Here is a 17874-nt window from a genome sequence, read left to right on the forward strand (position 1 = left end):
AAATATACACAATTTTATGAACAACTGGTGAAACATTCTGTGACCTTCATCTCATGACTACAATATAGGTACCACCTAGCAATCCTAAAGACAAATGAGAAGGCTGAGTGGTGTTCCTGAGATGGTTACTCTTTTGAGGTCAGTGGGAGATAATTCTGACCAGGTTGTCATTATGTATCATGTCATCAAGTATCATGACATCATGTACATACTGATCTGTCCTACACAAGGACTTGGGGGGAATATGGATGATGCTAAGATATAAAGCATCACCCTTGCCAATCAGGAGATTAGAATTTAACTGGGAGAAGAGATTTGCATATGGTGAAACGGGGTTACTGTCTTCCTGGATGTCAAGGCTACCCTCTGCAACACCACTACAAATATTTGCCATGACAACTGTCAAACTTACTCATTACTATTCAGATAATGATGCTTCCTGCAAAGGCCAGAAGATTGAGTTACTGATTTCCTAGTCCAGGGCTCCCAAACTTTTATTCTTACCCCCCATTCCCACCTCCCCAGTAAGTCTCAGGTTTTTGGAGGTGTTGGGTCAGGTGGGGCTGACAGAGGTATTTTCAGGGAGGGCTGGGGAGTTCAAAGTCTTTGAGTGAAAGATAGGAAGAAACATCACCCCTCTTGATGCCTGCATCTCTGCCTCTGTCCTCCCAGAAATTCCAGTAAATCACAACGATGGAGGAGAGAGGCAGAACCAGGCCAGCAGATATAGCAGGAAGATCCTGATTGGTAGTTTGGTGTCCCTATTAAACTGGGACACATTACAAGCCCGGGGAGGGATTTCAGTCACTCTGCTCCACTCGTCATATTAAGAGGAATCTACCTAAGTAGAAACCAATAAGAATCTAAATTTACTGAAATCTCTAAGAACAATATCCTCTCCTTTGAAGCATCTAGCGGTCTCCTGTTTCTTATTGCTTTAAGGTGAAACAACTCTTGAAACAGATCCCTCCGATTCAGGAAAAGGGAAATCCTCACTTATCTTCCAGAGCCGCAGACTCCCTTTTAATGGAATCCTTGCCTCTCGGGGTTGGGATGACCAGGGCCCGCCTTGAGTGGCTCCTGGGCAACGCTGCCCACGCTGGGTGTTGCTTTCCCGCTTCTGTGGCCTGGAGTCATCAGACTGGACGGGTTTTCCTTTGAGATTCACCCAGGCTCTAAGAGAAAAAAACTCCAGATGCCCACAGAATATGACCTGTGTGCACCGGGCGTCCTGCAGCTGCGAGCTCCACGCCAGCCCCTCCGAGGCTGTTCGCGCGCAGCAGGTGGCAGCAACGCCCCACAGACCAGCACCGCTGGCCCAGGGATGGGAATTGCCCCCGCTGCTTTTCAGTCCTGGGAATGTTTTCTAAAGGCCCTTTCAGCGTGAGGATAGGCATCCTCTGCACTTAAAAATAACTCTTCTATGGACGTCGTGTCAATCTCTTCTATTATCCTCCCTGCTCGCCAAATCCCAACCGCACAGGGTTTCTTCTGCCTTAGATTAGCGTCTACTGCATATAAAGAGAAAACAGGAGCAGTCCGTTTCACACACAAAAAGAAATCTTGCACTTCTTGAACTTCAGAGGCAAATTCAATTACTGACAAAGTGAAGCAGGGGCACACGTTATTTCTGCTAGAGGCAAGCCATAATTGGGTGTTTGGGACAAACTTTTTAAGAGCTCCATCTAAACACTTACCCTCAACAAGATAAGGACCTTTTCAGAAATAGGAAGTTGAGCAAAAGGTAATCTTATTTTTGTGGTTTTCATAGAGGTTAACTCAAATCTTACTGGTTGGTCTTGGATTTTATTCTTTAACTATTTATATAAAAAAAAAAGAATGTGGAGTGTTATACTGTTGCACGTGTTTCTTTCCCCAAATGCTTAGAAAACATGCTGCTTGATGTTTCTGTTAACCGAAAACTATGTATTTAGTGCCGCCTCTTAAGGGATAATTGAAGAGGCACAGTTCTAGGTAATTTTAAACTACAAATGATAAAACAGCCCTTGCCCTTAAGGCACTTATCATTTCACTGGGAAGAAAACATCCACATGCGCCAAAAAAGTCAAGTAACATAAAGCACAGAAGTGAATGACTAGGTAGCACGGGGGGTGGGAGGTGGGGGTGGAGGGTGGGGTGGGGGGTGGCGGATCTCCGAGGGATCCTGTGGGCTAGGAACATCTCTAGTGTGCAATCTTAACGTGGCTTCATATTACAGAAGCGAGTCTGGTGGAAACCACGAGGTAAGTCATTCCAGGCAGAGGAAACAGCAAGAGCCAACACGAGGGAGTATTGAAGTTCAAGGCCAATTCAGTGAGTCAGCTGTTATCATGAAGCAGAGGTTTCACTGCGGGTCTTGGGGCAACGTCATGCTGGAGGTGGGCTTAGATTCTGGAGAGCTTTGAATTCTAGGCGATAGAGTTTTCCTTCAGGTCAGAGAGAGTTATAGGATTTTCAACAAAAGACTAGCATATTTAAAAGTAACATTTTAGTAGGATGAATTAGGCGAATTAGTAGGTAGACATGTGTAGATTGAATAAAAGGAGGAAGAAAAAAGAGGCAAGAGACCTGTTAGGAATTCTGTGTTTCTTTAGGCACCTGAGGAAGAGACCTTTCCTCTCAGTGGCCATGGTAAAGTGTGACAGGGGCATGGACATTACAAAGAAAGAGGAGGTGAGGCTTGGTGTCCAACTGAACATGGAATCAAATCTCCTCTGAATTTTCATGCATCAGAATTAGGAGGAAAGAAAAGCCATCACAGAGCTGGATTCCTGCTGGAAGAATGGATTCCTGATCCCTTTCTACCCCAGGAGCAATCAAATCATCAGGGCTCGCTGGACTTTGAACTGGAAGTGAGGGATGACATTTAAGGTACAGGTAGAGGCCTTGCCTCCATGAGAATGAAGGTCCTCCTTTTGGTTTTCACTCAAATTTTATAAGTTTTAAGAATTATCATCTAAGGGAAGAGAAAAAATTTCATGAGACTTTCCGCACAGCAATCTGTTTTATCACCATCATTTCCATCCATTAAGGACTGATTTTAACGTAGTACATTTTTCTAATGACAACATCAATATCTGCCCATTACAAGAAAACACTTTAAGAGGATAACAAAGAAAATGAACATTGGTTGGAACCCTAACCACCCAAAGATAACCGAAGTACTTATATTTTGTCTGACCTCTTTCTATACATAAATGTATATATGAAGAAAATAGATTCTTACTCTAACCTGCACTTTTTTTCATTTCATAATATATTGTAGATATATATATGCTATAAAAATAAACTTCCTTTTAAATAGTTGCATAATATATTCTATAGATTTCCAGAAAAATATTTTTTAAGAGAAATTTTTAAATATTGTTTTACTTTGAGAAATAGAATTACAAAATTCAATTGACTAATTATAATAAGTAATCTTTGAAGTTTTCTTTTCAGTAGCAAGTTGAAATAAGGAGAGGGAGAAAGAGAGAGAGAGAAAGAAAGAGAGAGAGATTGATCCTGATTTTGCCAAAGCCCTGGCAAGCTAATGACTCAATAATAACTCAATGATGTTGACTTTTGTAGAAATGTGCTTGCAAAACTATTAACATTTCTAGGGTTAAGTTAGCATAGTGAGAATTAGAAGAAATATTTTAAATTCTACATTCTACCTGGTATCAAAGCAATGAAACATTTCAAATATCTCTTCACAGTCAATGGAGAAATTTAAAACACATTGAAAAACCGAGAGGTGTTCAATTGATTTTAAAGCTTAAAAAAAAGATAGTGTGGCACAAAATCACACATCCTGATCTTTTTGTAACCTGCTACAAACATATGCTTAACCACATTATATTTTTATAACTGTAGATTCCTGCAGAGAGACTGTGTTGCTACCCTTGGTGAAAACAATAGGCTAGTGAAAGTCAGTCAAGGACTGCATCTGATCTTTGTCTCTAATCCCCCTTTTCTTTTTCCCCAATAATTTGTTTTTAAATGGAGATCTAAGTTTGAGAATAAGTGAGAAAGGGAAAGAGAGAAAGAGAGACCATGTTGGTTTTTTCTTTTTCCTCCCTTCCTCCTTTGCTTCCTTCCCTTCCTTCCCTCCCTCCCCTCTTTCCTTCCTTCCTTTCTCTCTCTTTCTTGTAGTGATGTTGCTTAATGCAACCTTAATTAAGTAATGCTAACAGAAAATAGGAGATTATGATTAACAGCCTTTTCCTGGTAACCGAGAGCTAAACCAAACTGTTTTCTTGGAAGAGGAAGGATTGTAACGGGGAGAGAAAATGGTGGGACAGAAAGATAGTCCTCATTGCCGAACATCTTTTTAAAAGGTATTGCTTCTCATTTCTGGCTCAGTAAAATCCTTGTGATGCATATTATGTCATTTTATTTGGTGATTGAGGTTCTTACAGAGACCAGGGTCATTGTTCTGAACCTCAGACCCCAGAGTGGAACATAAGAATATAGAAGATAGTTGTGAATAAAAACATATTCCCTTCTTCAAGAGAAGAAGTCTAACTTTTGAAAGATTTCTGGAAGGGTCAAAAGCAGAGGCATGAATGTGCCTGCACACAGAGCTTGTATATTTTCTGCCAAGATCTAAAGAATGTTGGAGCTAGAAGCAACTGTACGATCATCTACTACAGACAGCATCCTTCATCTTACAGATGAAAAAAACCTGAGGCCTGAGAGGTAAAGCTGTCTTGCCCGAGGTCAAAGATTTTGTTATAGAGAATCCTGTACGGCTTGTTATATGGAGTCTTATTTCAACACTATTAAACTATTCAGCTTAACGTATTCAACAGCTGAAATCACCATCCTTCAAATTAATATGTAAATTGCCTTCACATCTTGACAAGGAAGCAACAATCTAGAAAGCATAGGTTTTTTTTTTTAATTCCCATGATATTTTTCTCTATTAACCTGCACCCGTATGTCACAGAGGAAACCATAGTGAGTGATGTATATGTATGTATTTGCATACATATATATGTATATATTATATATGTATATATATAGTCTCACACACACACATATAAACACTTATATATATATATTTGTTTGAAAAGTTTCTGTTTGCATATCTGTTTGCTTGCTTGCTTTTCAAGTTAATTTCCTGGAGGAATTCTGCCTACTTCTTTGGGTGAGACCAGGCGTGCTATTTTTTAATGGAAGTTATTGAATTAACCTCACCCTGGTGTTATATAACTCAGCATCAGTTTTATCCTATTTTCACTGCTCTTTAGCCATTTATTACGTATTTTTCCCTCTGGTTTTGCTCAGGGAAGGCATCATAGGTCTCCTCTTTGCATCTCCAAGCAATTCTCTTTCTCTTTTCAGTTACTCCTTTATCCCCCATACACACAACCAGTGCTGAATGGGGAAGCTGCTCTAATGACCCAGCACCTGGCTAGGAAGGCACATCTCTACGATGAGATGCTGATACAAACAAATGCACATGGAAAACACCATGTGTGCACAGTCCTCTGAACCAAGCTGAAGCTCCTCAAAGCTTTTTCTTCCCCTAAAACAAAATCATGTTTTGTCACTTTTGAGAATGTTACAAAAGCTTTTCTTCCCTGAAACATAATCATGCCTCATTGCTTTTGAGAAAGTTAGAATCTACTTGGAATTAGGAGTATTTGTATCATTTTCACACTCTAACCACAGTTACAGAACCAAGAAACCTCAGAAGAGTCAACCCCCTTATTTTACAGAAGAGGAATCTGGTGCCCAGGAAAGCAAAATGATGAACTTGAAGTCACAGAGTTATTTATACCATAAATATTGAACTCCAAGGATTGGGCTTTACCTTGGGCTACTTTTGTTTTCCCCACAGAAACAAAGATTAATCACATCGCAGATGCTGCTGGATACGCGATCATGCGTAAAGGACAACGAAACCAGGCTGAAATGTGGGTGCTGAGTTGTCACCCAGATTCACTCCCCAGCAAAGCAGTTCACCCCCACCCACTCCAGCCTCACAGCGCACGTAACTCAAATGTGTGCCTCTACGACAGAAAACTGCTCAGAGACCCTGAGAGTCACTTGTGAGAGGTGCACACCTCAAATGTCAGTTCTCTAAATGTCCAAACCCCTTTTTTCATACACCTCTAGGTCATACACACGCTTGAGAGGAACCCAGCACCTCACCGTGCTCCCCTACCACAGTCCTGCCCCCTCTTTCCTTTCTGTCTCTCAGGCTCTTCACGTTCATTTAACCCCAGGGTGTTTGCATTTACCATTTTCTCTGCTTGGAACACTCTTCCACAGGCTGGGAACATGACTGGATTCTTTCATTCCAGGGTGGTTCAAATGCCCTTTCCTCCGTGAGGACTTTCCCTGGCCCTGTGACTAAGCCTCCCCACCCTCTCCAGCCCCTTCCTCCCACCATGGGTCTCTGTCACATCAATAGCTGTTATCACTGTAAGCTGTTTCTTATTTTCTCATAGGCATATTATCACTTTGCACTAGAATGTAAGCTCTGTGAGGACAAGGACTCTGTGCCTTGTAGATGTCCTCTCTATCCGCCTTTGCCCTCAGCTGTTGTGGAGGCAACCAGCAGCTTACACCTACAGCCTGGAAGCACCACTCCCCAGTTGCCCTGAATACCGCTTACTTTCTGACTTGGGCATCTCCGGGGCAGAGACGCAGTACCTCATCCACTCTGACACAGGCTCCACACTGGAGTACAAGGGAGTGAACACCCCATGGGGTGACGCCTGACCAATGGGGAGCAGGAGCTGGTGCATAAGTCCCTCCTCCTCTGAAGTGCAGGTGTTCAAAGGGCACCCAGAGGGGACCCAGGCACGCTTGTCCCCGGTGTTAGCTGCTTCAGGACGCACCCTTGGACGGGCTTTCCCTCCTTCCTTCCTTTATTCTTTTCAGTCCCCGATTCCTCTTCCAGAAGATAATATCCTCAGGTAACTGTGAGAAGGCTCTGATCTCAGCTGTGCTTTGGGGACAAGGCTGTCTCCTTGCTCACGGCTCCATCTGCAGCCCCCGTGGATACCACGAATGCTTTTTGGTGTAACTCTCTTGGCAAAGAAATACCATTTCCCATCAGTGAGAATACTATTGCATATTCACCTCACAACATGCACAAAACGGAAATAAGCTAGTCAGATCATCCTAAAAATAAGATACATCCTTCACCCAGATGAACTTCTCAACAAATATTGGGCTCCAGTTCTACGTCAGGCACTAGGGTCGGTCTACAGAATAAAGACAAACAACCTTTTCTCTCCCTGATGTCTCTTCAGCATCATCAAGGAGAGGGGTGACCACTGTCAGGATGAGCAGTTCAAGGACCCCCACTGAATCTACCACCAATTATGACCTTTAGGTCCCCTGTGAAGTATATCAGACTAAGGAAATTTGCTGCTCATAAAACAGCAGACAATGCCTACCTTGACAAAGTGAATGTAAATTTAAAGACATTTCACGGCTAACTTGCCAAATGCTCAAATCAACTGTAGAAAACACGTAAATCCTTGTCACATGAGCCATGGAATTCAATAGCAGTTCTTAAGATAGAAATAAGGGTGAGAAACTTACCTCTACCAATGATAAGATTCTTTTCTCTGATAGCCTGAGTTAAATGGTATAATGCTATAACTATGGGAAAAATCAACATGGAGAAATCTAGCTCTCTTACATATAGGCACATAGTATTTCAAAAATATCAGAAAAGCCACCATGCAGCTTTTGCTGTCACTGGTGGCTTAGCATTCACTGAAGTAATTGCTCCCTGGGAGCTGCATTACTCCAGAGTTGGTAAGACAATCTTCGCCCAGAAGAAAATAGAAGGCACACTCAAAAGTGATAACTGAGTAGAGTTTAATAGAGAGTTTCTTTATAAAGGGGGGTAGGGTATCATGGAAACAACAAGGGATGGCGTAGTTCTCAGGGCCAGCAACACCGAGAAGCCATCTCCTTTCTCAGGACTGAGGGGAAAGGGAAGAGGATCCCCAGAGAGAGCGCCTGTAGGGAGAGGACCTCCTGACAGGAATTGCGTCCTTCAGTGTGGAAGTGCAGCCAAGCCACGGCAACCCCTCAGGTAGGGACCTAGGGATGTAAGTATCTCAACCTCCCTTTTTTCTCTCCATTTTGTCAAGTAGTTTTGATAAATATGTAATTTCTATTTTGTCAAATAGAGAGAAGGAGAGTGAGGTCAAGGTATTTATGTGCACCCATTGGCTGGGTCAAGGGAGCTCATTTATACAGTCCGCACAGCTTAACCTCCCAGGACGATGAACACGATGGATCCAGAAGGACAAAGAGATAACATCCAGCACAGCAGCTGGATGGCCCTCAGTTATTGCACCAGTAAAGGCTGCAGGCTTTCTTTGCTTGTCCACCTGGACCAGGACAGGGCTCACGGTTCAGTGCCCAGCCTACTGGAAAGGAGGCACCTCAGAAACCACCAGGTAGAGAATGTTCAGCGGTGTCATGGATGAAAGCCAGGTAAGGATGCTTCTCCTCCTTTGAGAAGGGTTTAAGAAGATGCCATTTCTTTTAGTCTTGTGCAATGAGGTATGTTCTGGCACGGGAAGGAGCTCCCCCTATTGGCAGTGCCTGCAAGAGGATCCCAGACTTCATGGAAGAAAACAGGTGAAATCAGGAGAGTGTGTGTGTCATTATGGTCTGTGGATAAAGTGACTAAGACATTCTTTGGAGACTCTAACCGTGGTAGAACAGCATTTAGTTCTTGCTTTTAAAGACAGGTGAAGAACCAGTACCCTTCAGTTCCATCATTCCTGTCACCTCCTCGTATGTCTAGAGCATTCCCTGGGAAGACCAAGTGTTACCATTTAAAAGACTTCTCTTTTTCATTAGGTCTCAACATTCTAGGTAGGATCAAGTTACCCCGACAAGTTAAGAGTGAGCACAGACATCAACCTAAAGCCCTTATTTAGGAAAACCCTTGGATTTTTCCAAACGAATTCTTTCCCTTTATAATAACGGGCATGAAATCTCACGGGCCAGGAAAATACTCCCATGACCTATTAGGAGTGGAAATGCATACTTGACAATAAGCAAACCAGAAATTGATTGGTTTTAAAGTGGGTAGCAGGACCCAGCCACAGACCATGAAGTAAGACTCCTTTTTCATGAATATCTATCGAGACATTCTACCCCACCATCTCAAGGTGAATGGTGAGTGTCCGTGCGGTCCTGGATCCTGACATGGTGTCATGGTTTGCACTAAATCCATTGATAGAGATATTGGAGACTGTGGGTTTTAAAAATATAATTTCTTATGTAGAGATTAAATGGTATAATGTTGTATTAGTCTTCTGGGGCTGCTATAACAAATTATCAGAAATGTGGTGACTTCACAGAAATTTATAACAATTCTGGAGACAAAAGTCCAAGATCAAGGTGTCAGCAGGGCCTCTCTCCCTGCGAAGGCTCTGGGGAACAATCTGTTCCCTGGCTCTTAAGCCTCTGGGGTCTTTCAGCATCACTCCAATGTGATGCCTCAGCATTCACTTGGCCTCATCCCCACTGTCCTCTTCTCTTCTCTTTCTAATAAGGACATCAGTAATTGAATTTAGGGCCCACCCTGTTAATCCAGGAGGATCTCATATCAAGATCTTTAACTTAATTACACCTGCAAAGACCCTTTCGCAAATTAGGTCACACTTACAGGTACTGGGGTTAAGACTTGCATGTATTTTTCAGCATCGGGGGCACCATTCAAACCACTACAGGTGTCATAAATCAAAATCCTCTCTCTATTCTCTAGTCTTTTAAGATAATTTCCCTTACTCATACTGCTCATCAGCCATTTAGCCTTCTAATTTTTGAAAAATATTACTTCTATGTAAAAATTTTTTTCATTCTTTTCATCTTTGTGTGTTCAACATCTTGTGTTTCTAATCACAAGGATTATCACACCTAAATCTGTACACAGACATAAAAAGAACTACCTTTATCATTTTGGAGTAATTGAGTGTCTGATGTGGGCTCTACAGTTAGATCTGCTTCAGTGCTTGGCTCTGCCATTTCCCAACTGTGACCTTAAACAAGATGCTTAGCGTCTCTGAGCTGCTGTGTCTGTAAAATAGGGGGGGTGCGAAGAGTGATGACAGGTAAAGCGCCTGGCACCAAAGTAAACCCACTGCAAAATTAGCTATTATTAACATAAAATGCACAGTACTTTTAAAATTTTGTTTTTCTAATGATAACAATATCCCTTGGCCAAAATGTCAGTTTGCACTTATTGCCTAATTCTTTCCTCAATGAAAACAATCTGAACTTATTTTTCTCTGCTTGTATCAACTGCAGATTCAAAAGACCTGGAGAAAAGTGGTTGGTACATGAGTTACTGCCACCCATCACTCACTAAAGTTCCCAGCTATGTTTTGAATCCCTAACAGACAGTGATGTATGGAGCAAAAGGTGGTCAAAGGGAGTGATTTTCAGACAAGGCTTTGAGTTCCAAACATGGGCAATTTAGCAAATCATGAGAGAGACCTTGGGGAAATGAGGAAAGCAAGCGAGAGCCCTGCAATGTCATCTTTCTGAGCATTGTTATGTACAGGGTGTGGTAAGGAACTGAGGTTTTGGATTAAAACAAACTTTAGTTTAATGACTGGGATTCACAAGCTATTAGTTAATGCCCTTGGTCAAGTCACCTAAGTTCTTTGAGCCTCAGTTTTCTTACATATAAAGCGAGGATAATGGCAATACCCATCCTCCAGGGTCGCTGTGAGAATTCAGTGAGATCGCATCTGTGAAAGCGCTTGGTACAGAATCTGGCCCATAGTGTGGCTACACAATAATATTAATATAAGACACACAGGAGTCAAGAGAAGGAAGATGGTTTCTAGACATAGCTCTTCTCCAACTAGCGAGGTTGGACAGACGGGTCATTTAACTTTTCCAGGCGGGTATTTCCTCATTAGTAAAACAGTAAACTGCTAAAAATTATCCAAATGAAAGCTGCCTTCTAGTTCACTGATTCAAGACAAGCTTAATGGTCATCACTAAACGACTTTTAGAGATCCAACACAGTAGTCTGCGTGGCCTGCCATTAGTTATAAAATCTAAGATTTTCATGAAATATACAGAAGATGATAGACCATATAAATCATAAATAATTACAATAAATTATATGGATGAATCTCTTTGTTCTGGCAAATGTAGCCTATAATCCCTTAACACTCCTCGCCTAACCCCTCTCTCCCCTCCCTGCGGCCCGCCAATGCCCTGACTAAGGAGGCTTTTTCTGTGATCCATAAAAATCAATGCTACAGTAAATTAATCATAGCCTGCTGTAGTGATTGGATTAATGGGAAGATTTTGCTAGGGCTTACATCAAAGCCCAAAGAAAACAGCCACCCAATACACAGACTGTACTGGTTAGGGCATTGAGCCACTCTAAAAGGCACTTAAAATTGAATTAATAAATCTATCTACTTAAAAAAAGCCTACCAAATTGGAAGAGTCTGAGATCTCAGGTTCTCTATCCTTTTGCCTCATTAGCAATTTTTCTCAAATCAAATTTAAGTTTTAATAAGACTGCAGATTCCATGGAAACCACAGGCAAGTTAGCCAATGCACCTGCCCCAGTTGCTTCCTGGAGTGGTGTTGGCTCGAGGCACCTGATCTAGATCAGATGAAGGTCTACATTTCTATTAAATGCATTTGTGAACTTAAATTTCAGTCTTTTAGGCTAACCCCAAGGAAGTCTTTTAGCTTCCTTAGCAGAGGAAGGTTGTAATATTATGATACAACAAACAAGGGGATCGCTAAGAAACTCAGTCTCCATGAATTTCCATGGTTCAAAATGTTTAGCATAAAAGTGTAGGGAATGATGAGTCGATATGTACTCAGAGGTGACCGTAATGTTCTGATTTATCATGTTTCACTTTCCCCACAAAGCAGGTGACAAAATAGGAATAAGCAAAATGAATCTATTCTTATTAGATTGGGGCCACAATTTCCTATTGGGTTCAGATATTGCATTTGCTGACAGCTTCCTATATTGTCTGCTTATTGCTTTCAAGGGAGCCAGCAATGGCCTGGGATAACAGTGTCTGGAATGTGAGACATCTTAACTGATGACACAATTTCCCTGGGCGCTGCTGCCGGTGGAGTTCCCTAAGCAAGTTAGTGTTTCTGTGTCAGCGACTTTGGGGGCTCAGTGGAAACCAGACAGGAATAATCCTTGCCTAGAATAATGATCCCATAAAAGAAAGCGGGAACACAAAGATGAATATTCTCACTCAGGTTCGATATCACCCATCTAAGCAAGAAGTTTTTTTTTTTTTAACATTGGCTGAGAAAGACTCAAGGGTTCTTTCAGCACTGGTTTCCTCTCTCATTTCCTTTTAGGTTGCTACTGAATACACTCGCCTCTGACATCTCCCTTATACCTGATCATGGGATATCCCTCTCTTCCTCATATCGAATGTGGCATATACCCCCAAATCCACATGTCGTAGAGTTGGTCCTTTAACATTTTCTGACATAAACTGGATCTGTCTGGCTCAAGGCCGCAGTGTGACAAAACAATAAAACACTCTCTTCTCTTTGAATTATACTCAAGCCTGGTCTGGCTTTTCTTCTTGTACATGTAAGTTTGATGACAGGTCCTGAAGTTTGCTGATTAGGTTAAAGACCAAGAACATTTTTCATTAATTTAAATAAAAAAGACATCATCTGACACAGGCATTGAGAAAAGAGTAAACAAACTTAAATCAGAACACAACCTGGGAAATAGCAAATGCTTTGTTAAAACTAAAGTGCCTGGGGCTAGAGGCATGGGTGGATCCGCGGGTGGGAGGTGAGGGGGGCACCACGTCACCTAAGCAGCAGATGCCTTCATCCTCCAGCAGTTCCATCCGGCACCGAGCATCAGCAGCTGACTGATTCCTCCGCTCAGCAGTGTCTGGCCGGAGGCCAAGGTCAGCCCTGAACCTGCTGCACCAGGACTCCACTGCTCTGTCCCAGCAACTCACGCACAAACTGACTGGGTTAAGGGTTCACCTGGCTGGAACGGAACATCGGTTCTTTCCTATCCTGGCTCCCCTTGTTCAGAGGGTGGGGCCCCTGTGAAATGTGTTCTGGCTTTTGCAGGCAAGTCCAGGGCAGTGTTCTTCAGCTCCCACCTCCCGCCCCCACACACTTCTATGGCCCGTCCTTCTTCTCCCTTGAAGGCCATTCAACCTTCCACTCCATAACATTAGTCTTCCTGGAGTTCTGTTTTCTTTCTTTTTTCCTCCTCCGTCTATTCTTCCTCTCTGCTCTGTTTCTCACTAGAAAGTTCAAATAGGCAGTGACAGAAGAAGAGTGTGCACAGAGGCCAAAGTTGAATTTGGGAAGCAGACTGAATAGAGGATTTTTTTGAGGAAAAAAAAAAATTTGGTAGTAGGAGGGGGAAGTAATTAAGTATGTTTATGACACAATATTTGGTAATATAGAATTTGTTTTAGGCTGAGGGGAAGCAGATGAAGGAGAGCCTAATAATTTAAGAAAGAGTAAAAAATTTACAGGAAAGCGTCTGGAAGAAGATTAAGAGGGCCGAGATCCAGGGCACAGATGGAGTGATCAGACTGCAAAGAAAAAAAGTGGGAGTTGGGGGGAGGGAGATGCTTCTGCTTTGACAGGGAGGATGAGAAATATTCTGGTAAAATTGGGATGTGGAAAGTAAGAAAGTTGAAGAAATTCAGATCTGAGCCCTAACTTTATACATAAATAGAAGAGAAGTTGGGTAATTTGCTGAAAAACAGTGAGGGAGGACCCCTGAGGAAAGGGAAGCAGGGAATTTTGGACTGTCGACTGGGAGGATGGTGAAAGAGAGCAAAGAAATGAGGAAAAGGATGCCTGAGTAGAGGTGAGGACGTGGCAGAAGACGACAGGTTGATCTTGGACTGGAAGCACCAATACTTGGTGTCAACGTGACAGGAGGTTGCAAGGTGGTAATGTCAGAAGGTTGAGAGGTGGAGGTACAAAGGGAGGAGAGAAGACAATCAAATTGCTGACTCTGGGCTATACAGGGAGAAATGGAAACTCAAAAGGCGGCTGCAGAATGGGGAGAACAGGAGGGGTGGAGGGAAGAAGAGAGGTAAGAGAGAAGAAGGGCAACTTTCCTCAAAGCTTATATGTCATTCTCCATTCACATTGGTTTTTAATTGTGTCCCCATTTTCACTAGTAGATTTAAATTAAAAAAAAAAAAAAAGGAACTCGTGTGAATTGTGTCCAAATTAAACTTTAGCTTCTCCTTATCCCAACAGCTCATTGTTGTAGCAACTGACACCAGTATATATGGGGAAAAGGACTTTGTTAGAGGGAAAGTGCACATGCTGTGCAGGGGGTGAGGAGAAAAAGGGTAGCACCTGCAGCCTGAGAGCAGCAAACTGGAAACCACAGGCCTTGGACTTGGGGGCCAGGGAGGGAGGAATGATTCTTCAAGAAAGCAGAGTGCTAAAGAGTAACCTTTGCCTACACCATTTCTGCCATGTTTGTCTTACGGATATGGCCTTGAGGTAAAGAAATGGCTATGAAATTCTGTCTAAGCTCTGACCCGGGATCATGCTAGAGCTCAATTAGGAACCCAAAACTGGGATTCTGTGGGGACGTGGGAGGGAAACTGCCTGATTAGGTCCAGATAGTTCCCTACATCCAAATACAAATGGTGCCAGCCCTAGGATTGTCTCTTTGTCTTTGGGCAGCTGCCTAGTTTCATCCCAGGAGGTCTTTATTTTCTTTCAAGAGACCAAAAATCAATCACTTAATTCTTGGGGAGGTTAAGGTGGAAGATTAGAGCGGATTAGAGTCAATTATAAACACGGTCCCTTCTGCCATGCTTCCTGGGGGACCAACAGAAGCTCATCAGACCCCTCATTAAAGCAATTACTCTCACAAGCCCATGGTAACTGTATTAGCTTTATCTAGTGGCCATACCTGAGTCTATATTGAAACCAAACTAGAAAAATCTAGAAAACAAAATAGGAAATAAAACATCTGGAAAATCTCAGAGCCCTAGACTGAACTCTGCTTACAATCTACCTGCATGGCTAGACAGAGAGAGAGATAGATAGATAGATAGATAGATAGATAGATAGATGATAGATAGATAGATAGATAGGTTTATCTGAGATCAAAATTGGCAAGGACTATTAGTTTCTGGAATAGACCAATCTAGATATTAATATTAAAACAACCCTTTCTGAGCTGGAAGAAATGGAAACGATGGTGGTAGTGGTAGGAGAGGAAGAGAAAATGAACACGAAGAAAAACACAGGATGCTGGGGGCGAAGGAGACAGCTAGGCCTGGAAAGCACCTCTGGTGCATCTTCCACACCACAGCAAAACACTCGGCCTCGACGCAGTGAATGGCACACTTGCCCAGCTGGCTGCTCTGCCGGAGGAGATCCCCTATAAGGCATTTGTGTTACTCAAAAGAATGGCAAAGTGGTTCACAGGCATGTTGTTTAAGTGTTTAGCATTTTCTAGGCACCAAGTGAGAACTGGGGTCTGATCACCTGCAGGCCCTACTGCATGACCTCAGAGTCATTTCAAGCGGTTTCCTCATCTTTTATGAATGTTCATGGAACAAATAACACCTTTATATATTTCTCTTTATTATTACAGGCCTTTATAATGTTTCATTTTTTAAAGAATGTTGCAAAGTGGGAGAAAATCATGGTTAAAATTCATACAGTCTCAAACTCAGTATTTTAATCACACAGAAAGACAGAAAACGCAGAGTCGTGACTCCCTGTGCTACCACAATCCAATGTCCTGCCAAATACCTAAACATTTTCACTTGCATATATGGTATTAATTTCTTCCTTTGCCGCTACAGTGGGCTCAGCTATGTTTGCCTTGGGATTTTAAACTTGGGACTTTTTGCTGGCATTTACTTGATTAAAAACACAGCATTGATTTTGCCTTAATACTTAGCTATGCTTTATTTTTATTTTTCCTCTTAAAGAAAGAAGAGTTTGGGAGAGCAGAAAGCAGACAGACATTCACTGGTAATTCAGTCAGGCTGAGTTGCTAATGTAAGCCTTATGGAGGACCCGGAAGGAAAGCATGAAACGAGGGGCATACAGCAGCCCTGCTCTCACGTGCTGTGATCCGCAGTCATTGTCCGCTGAAGTGGACCAGCAGGTTCATTTACAGGGAAAGGGCTCTCCCATTTGCAGGATTATAACAGAATTTCAGCTATCAACAGCACTGGATTTAGAATCACAAAACCTGAATGTGAACCCTACTCCTGTCATTGACTAGTGCTTTACACTTAGGCAACCTATTTTATCTCTGAGTCTGCTTTCTTATCTGGAATGAGAATTTTCCAGGGTCTTCTGACTGGAATAGGAATTTTCCTGGGTTTTTAGAGGGATTAGATTGAAATCATAAAACAAGAAATACTCCAGACAATACCCGATGCATGACAGACACTGAATACATATTAGGCTGTTCTCTTCCTTCCCATTGTAATTAATAAAGTATAGCTTTTGAAAAACTGTTTCTGTAAGTCACACTTCTAATTACCCAGAGCACTGGCAGAGAAAAAAATCTATGTAAATTACTTTATAACAGTTTTCAATGCTCTATCAATCACACACTATCCCACTGAAAAGGGGTCTGATCTTGGCAATCTTCTAATTGAATTCCCTCAAGGAAATTGACACAGAGGAGTTAAGTGAGACACACAGATACATGGTAGCACAGTCAAGACTTGAAGCCAGGTCTCTTGTCTCCAGTTCAGAGTCTCCCTTGTTACCATGTTGATACTACTGCATCCGATGGACATAAGAAGTGCATGTGATCAGGGTGCCCGTTTTTAGTCATTGGTCTGAGCAAGTGACCTAACCTGGCATGTACTTAAATCGCAATAGAAAAAGGAGCTCTTGATCTGGCCAACGAATAAATACTTCCAGGAATTTACGGAAGGATGAGACCTAACCTTGAAGCTAACCTAGAGCCGGCCTCATACACTTATGCCCATGGTCTGTAGTGGTCTGATTGACTCTGTCCTAAATAGCTCTACCTGACAGTGGTGAATGAGAGTATAGACATGATGTATGAGATCAAAAATAGACTTGGGGGACTTCCAAATTTAGCATATACCTTCTTTCCTCCGGGGTCTCTCATCTTCAAACTGGGCCCAGAGCCGAATCTTTAAAAGCAGATTTTGTCACGTAGTACACTTCAGGGAATACTCACCCTGCCCCACTGATGGGATTTTGGAGAAAACTTTCAGAGCAATGGTTTTCAGAGACCAGTCTGAAGACGTGTGCCAGGTTGGCTGGCTGTACCGCGAAGGGATCTTCTAGTCAGAAAGCTTTAAGAAACAGAGGTCCCCAGGCTCCTCCCTGGGAGAGCTTCTTTCAATCAGGCTGTGATGGGGCTTGGGCATCAATGTCTTTCAAAAGTGCCTCAAGTGTTTTGATACTCAACCACCACGCTAACTCAGGCGAGGGGCACTGGCAGGAGATGGGAGGGACTCGCACAAAGGATAGGTGTGAGGACGTCTAAGCAAGTTCCTCTCCTCCTGGAACAGATGAGGTGACGTGAACGATGACGGCTAAGTGTTCTCACCTTGCCCTGCTCTACCGTAAGCTACAAACTTAATTTCCCATCCACCTTGGGTGCACCTCTACTTAGCACTACACTCTGCCTTGTGGGGGTACCTGTCTGCTCCCTTAGGAGGCAGTGTCATCCCTGAGTTGAGAACGGAGACTGCGTGCATCCTTCCGTGACCTCTGTACTTAGTGCTGGGCCGGGCACACGGTAGGAAGGCACTGAGAACATGAAGGAAACATCACCTCCTTGCCATCAGGAAATGACATCACCTCTGCTTTGGCTTTAGGAGAAAGGATGTTGGCATGCTTGGAGAAAACTTCATGGCGTTGTGAATTCTG

Source organism: Hippopotamus amphibius, chromosome 10 (genome assembly GCF_030028045.1).
Source record: "Hippopotamus amphibius kiboko isolate mHipAmp2 chromosome 10, mHipAmp2.hap2, whole genome shotgun sequence".
Classification (NCBI taxonomy): domain Eukaryota; kingdom Metazoa; phylum Chordata; class Mammalia; order Artiodactyla; family Hippopotamidae; genus Hippopotamus; species Hippopotamus amphibius.